Raw genomic sequence first — 7,015 nt, 5'->3', positions numbered from 1 at the left:
ATGTGTTTTCCGATGGTCTTAGGCAACCCCTGTGAAAGGGTCGTTCGACCCCCAAAGGGGTCGCGACCCACAGGATGAGAACCGCTGCCTTCTAGTATCCAAAGCCAATTTCATGAACCCATATGAAACCTTTTCTTTCTCACCCAGGAATCAGTCTGAATGTCTATGAAAATGATGCTCAATTTGGATTCAAGTCTTGCGAAGTTGCCTCTGGGCTATATCAGCAATGGCTCCTGGCACTATGAGTAGAAAGTAGGGCTCCCCGCCTCCCCTTGCTAATTAAGTCAAGGATGGAAATGAATACATAAGGGAGCAACACAGAGATCTCTGCTCAACGCCACCCTGTCTGTATCATCCACTTGCCCCTGTTTTAAAAGTCTTCTGCCATCTCAGTGAAACAGAATAAATCAGTGCAGTCTGCTTATCTTCTTTTCCTTGAAGGAAATACACAGGGGAAAGGGTTGGGTGAATGACAAACATGTCATCGTGATGCGAAAGCGCACTGAGTTTCTTTAAGAATCGAAGGGCAGTCCCTCTCCTCTCTTCCTGAACTTAATAAAGCCGCTGTTGGAAGCAACTAGAAGCTGGGATTCTGTGTCTACGCGGCTCAGTCACCCAGGCAGCCAGCGGAGCTATTGGGAGGAGCTATTGCAGACAAGTCTGTGAGAACCCCTCCCATGCAGTCCTTTTAGCCAGGAGAACAGTTCTTTTGACTCATACTGTTAACTCCTCTGTACAAAGTCTGGTTAATGCTCAGGGGACTGAGGAGAGAAAGAAAAATCATCTTTCTTCCAGAAAGAAAAAGAGATTTTTTAAAAAAGAAAAACACACACAAAAGTACACTACTATGTTTTATACTTGGGGACAAAAATTTTTGAGGACTTCCATTGTTGGTTAAAGTAATATTTGTCATAATGTGAAGTAAATGTATAAAACCATAAATTAGGTTATATATTTTAGCTCCTAAAATATACAACCAACACATTTAAAAATGTAATGGCAACAAAAAAACACATTGATGGCATTAATTTAATGTAATAAATCATATATTGCTAAAACTAAATCACTGCCCATGATGTGAATATAGTTCTGATCGAAATAGATAATTGTATGTGAGATATATAGGTACAGTGAGAAGGTTTAACATATAAATTCTCATAGAAGAAGAGGAGAAGAAAAATCAGAAACAAAATTTGAAGAGATAACGGCTGATGAAAACTGCAAATGACTGGTTCAAAGGCTTTGAACTCCAAGTAGAAAAGAAACTTTTAAATCCACACTTGGTACATTATAGTAAAGCTGATGAAAAGCCAAAACAATGAGAATATCTCAAGAGGAATTTTTGAGGATGTGTTTTCCGATGGTCTTAGGCAACCCCTGTGAAAGGGTCGTTCGACCCCCAAAGGGGTCGCGACCCACAGGATGAGAACCGCTGCCTTCTAGTATCCAAAGCCAATTTCATGAACCCATATGAAACCTTTTCTTTCTCACCCAGGAATCAGTCTGAATGTCTATGAAAATGATGCTCAATTTGGATTCAAGTCTTGCGAAGTTGCCTCTGGGCTATATCAGCAATGGCTCCTGGCACTATGAGTAGAAAGTAGGGCTCCCCGCCTCCCCTTGCTAATTAAGTCAAGGATGGAAATGAATACATAAGGGAGCAACACAGAGATCTCTGCTCAACGCCACCCTGTCTGTATCATCCACTTGCCCCTGTTTTAAAAGTCTTCTGCCATCTCAGTGAAACAGAATAAATCAGTGCAGTCTGCTTATCTTCTTTTCCTTGAAGGAAATACACAGGGGAAAGGGTTGGGTGAATGACAAACATGTCATCGTGATGCGAAAGCGCACTGAGTTTCTTTAAGAATCGAAGGGCAGTCCCTCTCCTCTCTTCCTGAACTTAATAAAGCCGCTGTTGGAAGCAACTAGAAGCTGGGATTCTGTGTCTACGCGGCTCAGTCACCCAGGCAGCCAGCGGAGCTATTGGGAGGAGCTATTGCAGACAAGTCTGTGAGAACCCCTCCCATGCAGTCCTTTTAGCCAGGAGAACAGTTCTTTTGACTCATACTGTTAACTCCTCTGTACAAAGTCTGGTTAATGCTCAGGGGACTGAGGAGAGAAAGAAAAATCATCTTTCTTCCAGAAAGAAAAAGAGATTTTTTAAAAAAGAAAAACACACAAAAGTACACTACTATGTTTTATACTTGGGGACAAAAATTTTTGAGGACTTCCATTGTTGGTTAAAGTAATATTTGTCATAATGTGAAGTAAATGTATAAAACCATAAATTAGGTTATATATTTTAGCTCCTAAAATATACAACCAACACATTTAAAAATGTAATGGCAACAAAAAAACACATTGATGGCATTAATTTAATGTAATAAATCATATATTGCTAAAACTAAATCACTGCCCATGATGTGAATATAGTTCTGATTGAAAATAGATAATTGCATAAAAGATATATAGTATATATCTTCTCTCTTTCCTCTTTCTATGAACTAGACTTCCAAGCAGAAGTCTAGTTCATAGTGAGAAGGTTTAACATATAAATACTCATAGAAGAAGAGGAGAAGGAAAAGCAGAAACAAAATTTGAAGAGATAATGGCTGATGAAAACTGCAAATGATTGATTCAAAGGCTGTGAACTCCAAGTAGAAAAAAAAACTTCTAAATCCACACTTGGTACATTATAGTAAAGCTGATGAAAAGCCAAGACAATGAGAATATCTCAAGAGGAATTTTTGAGGATAAAAGGAAAGACTCATCAAAACAGTAGAACAACAGCTGACATTTCAACAGAAACAATAACAGCCATAAGACAACGGAATAACATATTTAAGCTCTAAAATCACTGCTGACCAAGAATTCTGTAGCTGATGTAGGGACTTATTATACAGCTGCAGTAATTAAGACACTCAAGTACTGATCGAAGGATAAACAACTACACCAATGTCAGATGACAGAGTTATGAAACAGACCTACATATATATATGGACACTTGATTTATGACAAAGGTCACACTGAAGAGCAATAGAGTACCTTTCTAATAAAAGATATAGGGTCTATTGGGTGCGTATGTAGAAAATAAATGAATGCTAGCTCCAACATATATATTCCAGACAAATTGTATATCTAAATGTGAATTGTAAAACAAAGTCTTTTGAAAAGACTTTACCATAGGAGAATCTTTGCAATCTTATGGTAGGAAAAGGCTACTTAAACAGTACACACAATAACCACCAACTTACAAAATCCGATAAATTGAATAGCATTATAATTAAAAATTCTGTTTATCAAAAGACACCATTAAGAGAGTTAAAAAGGTGAGCACCAGGTGGAATAAGACACTTGAACTCTTGCAATTAGAATGACTATAGCTTGTTGGTTATAAAACGGTTGCATTCCCCCCTTTCTATATAGATCACTATTTTTGTCCTAAGTAAATAATACTTTTTAATTATTATTCATTATCAAGGGCATTTGCTGAACTACAAACATGTATAACAAATTAAAATCTGGTGTGAATGATATGGATGCTACTTTAGCAAACGGGCTTCCTTATTAACCCAAAAATTTAAATTTGTATTATTTCAATATACACTGTAAATTAACTTAAAATTTTTTATCACCACGGAAGTGACACCTTAGAATGTTAATATATTTCACTGCTGAGTGCATATGAAAAAATATTAGCATACAATTTAATTTCCCTACACAGTTTGTCTTGCCAACATTTTATTTTTCCATATATTAGGTTGTGTTCTGCATTTTTTCAAAACTCACAGTAAAGATGCAATAAAGGCAGTGATCCACGTGAGAAGAAAAAAAAATGGTTGCATTTCTTTACCCCATTCCTGGGTCCCAACCAGCCAGAAAAAAGAGGGAAGAATTTATACACGCCACTTGCACATACATTCCATTTTCTACCACGTGTCACAAGAATACATCAGGCCGCAAGGGTGACTGGGAATGTAGTCTTTATTCTGGGTATGTACCCAGCTAATACTCAGGGCTCTATTCAGGAGGGGAAAATGGAGAACGGGCATTGACAGATAATTAGTCATCTCTGTCATGTTCTGGATGGAAAAGATTTCTCTATTTTTTAATTTATTTTTTTTATTTTATTTTTTGGTAATTGCTTTACATTTTTGGAAAAGATTTCCTCCAGTGAAATGTAAGTTAACAGTGATACGCTCTGGGCAACTGACATGAATGTCCTAAGAGGCTGAAGGGCTTAAGTTCTTTTTTGCTCCTCCATCTTTCTCTACGTGTTCCTCCACCAGCTACAAGTACATTATGGACACTCTTGGGAAAATCTATTTTTCACAACTGATAACTGCATCATTGATGTAGAAGATTATAAACCAATTGTATATGCACTGAGCTCGATTAATACTAATTTCTAGTTTGGAAAATGTTTTTGTTTGTTTTTTTGTTTGATTTTTAGAGACAAAGGAAGGGAGAGGGGGAGAGAGAGAAACATTGATGTGAGTATGAAACATTGATCGGCTGGCTGCCTCCTGTCTGCCCCCACCAGGGATCTACCCCACAACCCGGGCATGTGCCCTGACCAGAATCAAACCAGCAACCTCAGTGCACTGGGCGATGCCCAACCAACTGAGCCACACCAGCCAGGGCTGAAAAATGCTTTGAACAGATTATAATCTGCTTAAGCTGCATATTGATGTCCTGATAGCCTTCTGGGACTTTAGAAAAATCAAATATATGAGAGATAAGGTTAGGAATTTGCAGCAATACTATAGAAGGAGAACTTTAGCCTCTGGGTAGTCACGGCAAAACACTGAAACCCAATCACAAAATTCATTGACATTATTTCTCCGAAACAAATGCAAGGCTTCCTTTTATGAGATTATGAAACCAGAGTTCAAGACAAGTTCAAACATCTAATAAAATCTATAAGACACCTCATTCGGCTGACTTGTCCCTTGCTAAATGTCACCTCGCTATAAAAATGACAAGGAAAGAGAAATTAAGGCAATCGAACTACTTGGAAAGCAAACAGAAAAGGTGAATTTTAACAATGCCATTGCTTTGCGTCTTCAATATGATCATGTTTTAGTGCCTGAATGTCTGGGATTTGTTGCCTGGCTCGACCATTTAACACTTGTTTTGGGAAATTACTTCTCTCTGGTATTTCGTTTTCTCACCTAGAAGTAGGGAGGAAGGAGATAGGCAATAAGTCTATCAATTTCATGTGATCATTTGGAGGATGCAATGACTCGCTACTATTCTTATAAAGTGCTTGGAACAGTAACACTCCATCAATGTGGGGTATTATTATTATACGCATTCAAAAAAACATGGCCGGGCCTCGCCTAAGACCAATTTTAACTCAGAATCTTTGAGAGTGAGACCCAGGCATTAAAGCTTCTCACGTGATTCAAACGTATATCCAAGGATTGAGGTGATGTGACCATGAGCAGACTGTACTACAAGCCTTCAACTGGAAGGTTATCTGCTAATATGTCAGCAATCTTTCCTCTTAAGTCTGGAATTACTGGGAGTTTTAGTTTCCTTTTATATGTGTGTGGGGGGGGTGCTTTTCTGTGGTTTCAAATTCTCCTATAATAAATACTAGTGGCCCGGTGCACAGATTCCTGCACATCGAAAGGAAATGAATTAGAAGAAATATTTTAATATTGCTATTCGCCCTTTCTCTGTCATAGAAGTGTCAACCAAATTCACGATTGACAATGACAGATCGAAACACATGTGTGCGACTGGCGTCAGCGAGCGCTTTATATGTATCGCGCATGCGCGAGTCAACATTTATTTTTAAATTGTCAGTGCACATCCTATGTACCGGCTGACTGATCGGTTGGATGGTCAGACAGACGTATGGTTGGTCACTTAGCCTTTTATATAGAGAGATGTATTACCACATTAGTAAACATGCTATTGGAAACATTTTACACAGATATGTGCCTGATGCCAATACACCGTCCTGGCCCTCAAGACTGTGCAACAGCGGGGTCAGGTGCACGAGGAGAAACATATAAAACAGGCAGATGCCATGAGTGCCAGGAAAGACACTCCGATGCAACACTACAGCCATTCAGAGAAACAGCACTTCGAGGCGCTGAAGGCTGGGAAGGCAAGGTGACCTAGTGGACTTGAATTTCCAATCAGAAGTGGGGACTCTTCCTGGTAGACAATGGGAAGGAGCTAAAGGATTCTGAGACAGGAAATGGCACAGGCGGATCTGTTCTTGGCAAAGAGAACTCTGCAAACTTTGGGCAGGATGAGCGAAAAGGAGATGCAAACATCCCGGAGACTAGAGATACCACTGAGCCTTGGACAACGTGGGGGGGAGGGGCACTGACCCCAGTGAAAATTATCTGCAGATCCGCGGACCAGCGCAATTCAAACGCATGCTGCTCAAGGGTCAGCTGTTCATCGGTGGCGTGGCCTTGTGTTGTCCCGGGTTGCCACCTGCTCACTGCCCCCAGCCTACTGAATTCCCACCTCCTGGTCTCTCTCTTGCCAGTTTTTTTAAACTTTGGCACCTGTTCAGCTTCTCATCTTGCCACGGCCCCGGTAAATTCCAACATGCAAGTGGATCACCCATCCCAGGGCCAGGCTTTAATTCCTCGAATCAGACGACCTTCGGCAGCATTCCACGGCGGCCACCCAGTCTGAGGACCCACCCTTTCCACCAAGTGTGCTCCCCCTCTGCGACCTTCAACTTCAAGCTCCCGCCCTCGGACATTGGTCTCGCATTCCCTATTCACACTGGCCCTGCCCTTAAGTCTCAGTCAACCTTCCGCTCTGCTCATCCCTCACGCTTCTCTACTTCCAAGTGGCCCAAGGCTGTACCTTCTCAATGGAAGTACCCCCACTTCTGAGTGAAACAGAGACCACCATATGGGGACCCTCTCAACTGACTGCTCCTCAGCTACCAAGTCACTCGCCTCTTTACTCCTCTTCTTTCTTTCTCTTTTTTTTTTTTTTTTTTTCCAGAGAGGGGAGGGGGGGGGGGGGGAGAAAA

This window comes from Myotis brandtii, unplaced genomic scaffold, assembly GCF_000412655.1.
Source record: "Myotis brandtii unplaced genomic scaffold, ASM41265v1 scaffold612, whole genome shotgun sequence".
NCBI lineage: Eukaryota > Metazoa > Chordata > Mammalia > Chiroptera > Vespertilionidae > Myotis > Myotis brandtii.
The sequence above is the reverse complement of the archived record's forward strand: the minus strand, read 5'-3'. Positions refer to the sequence as shown.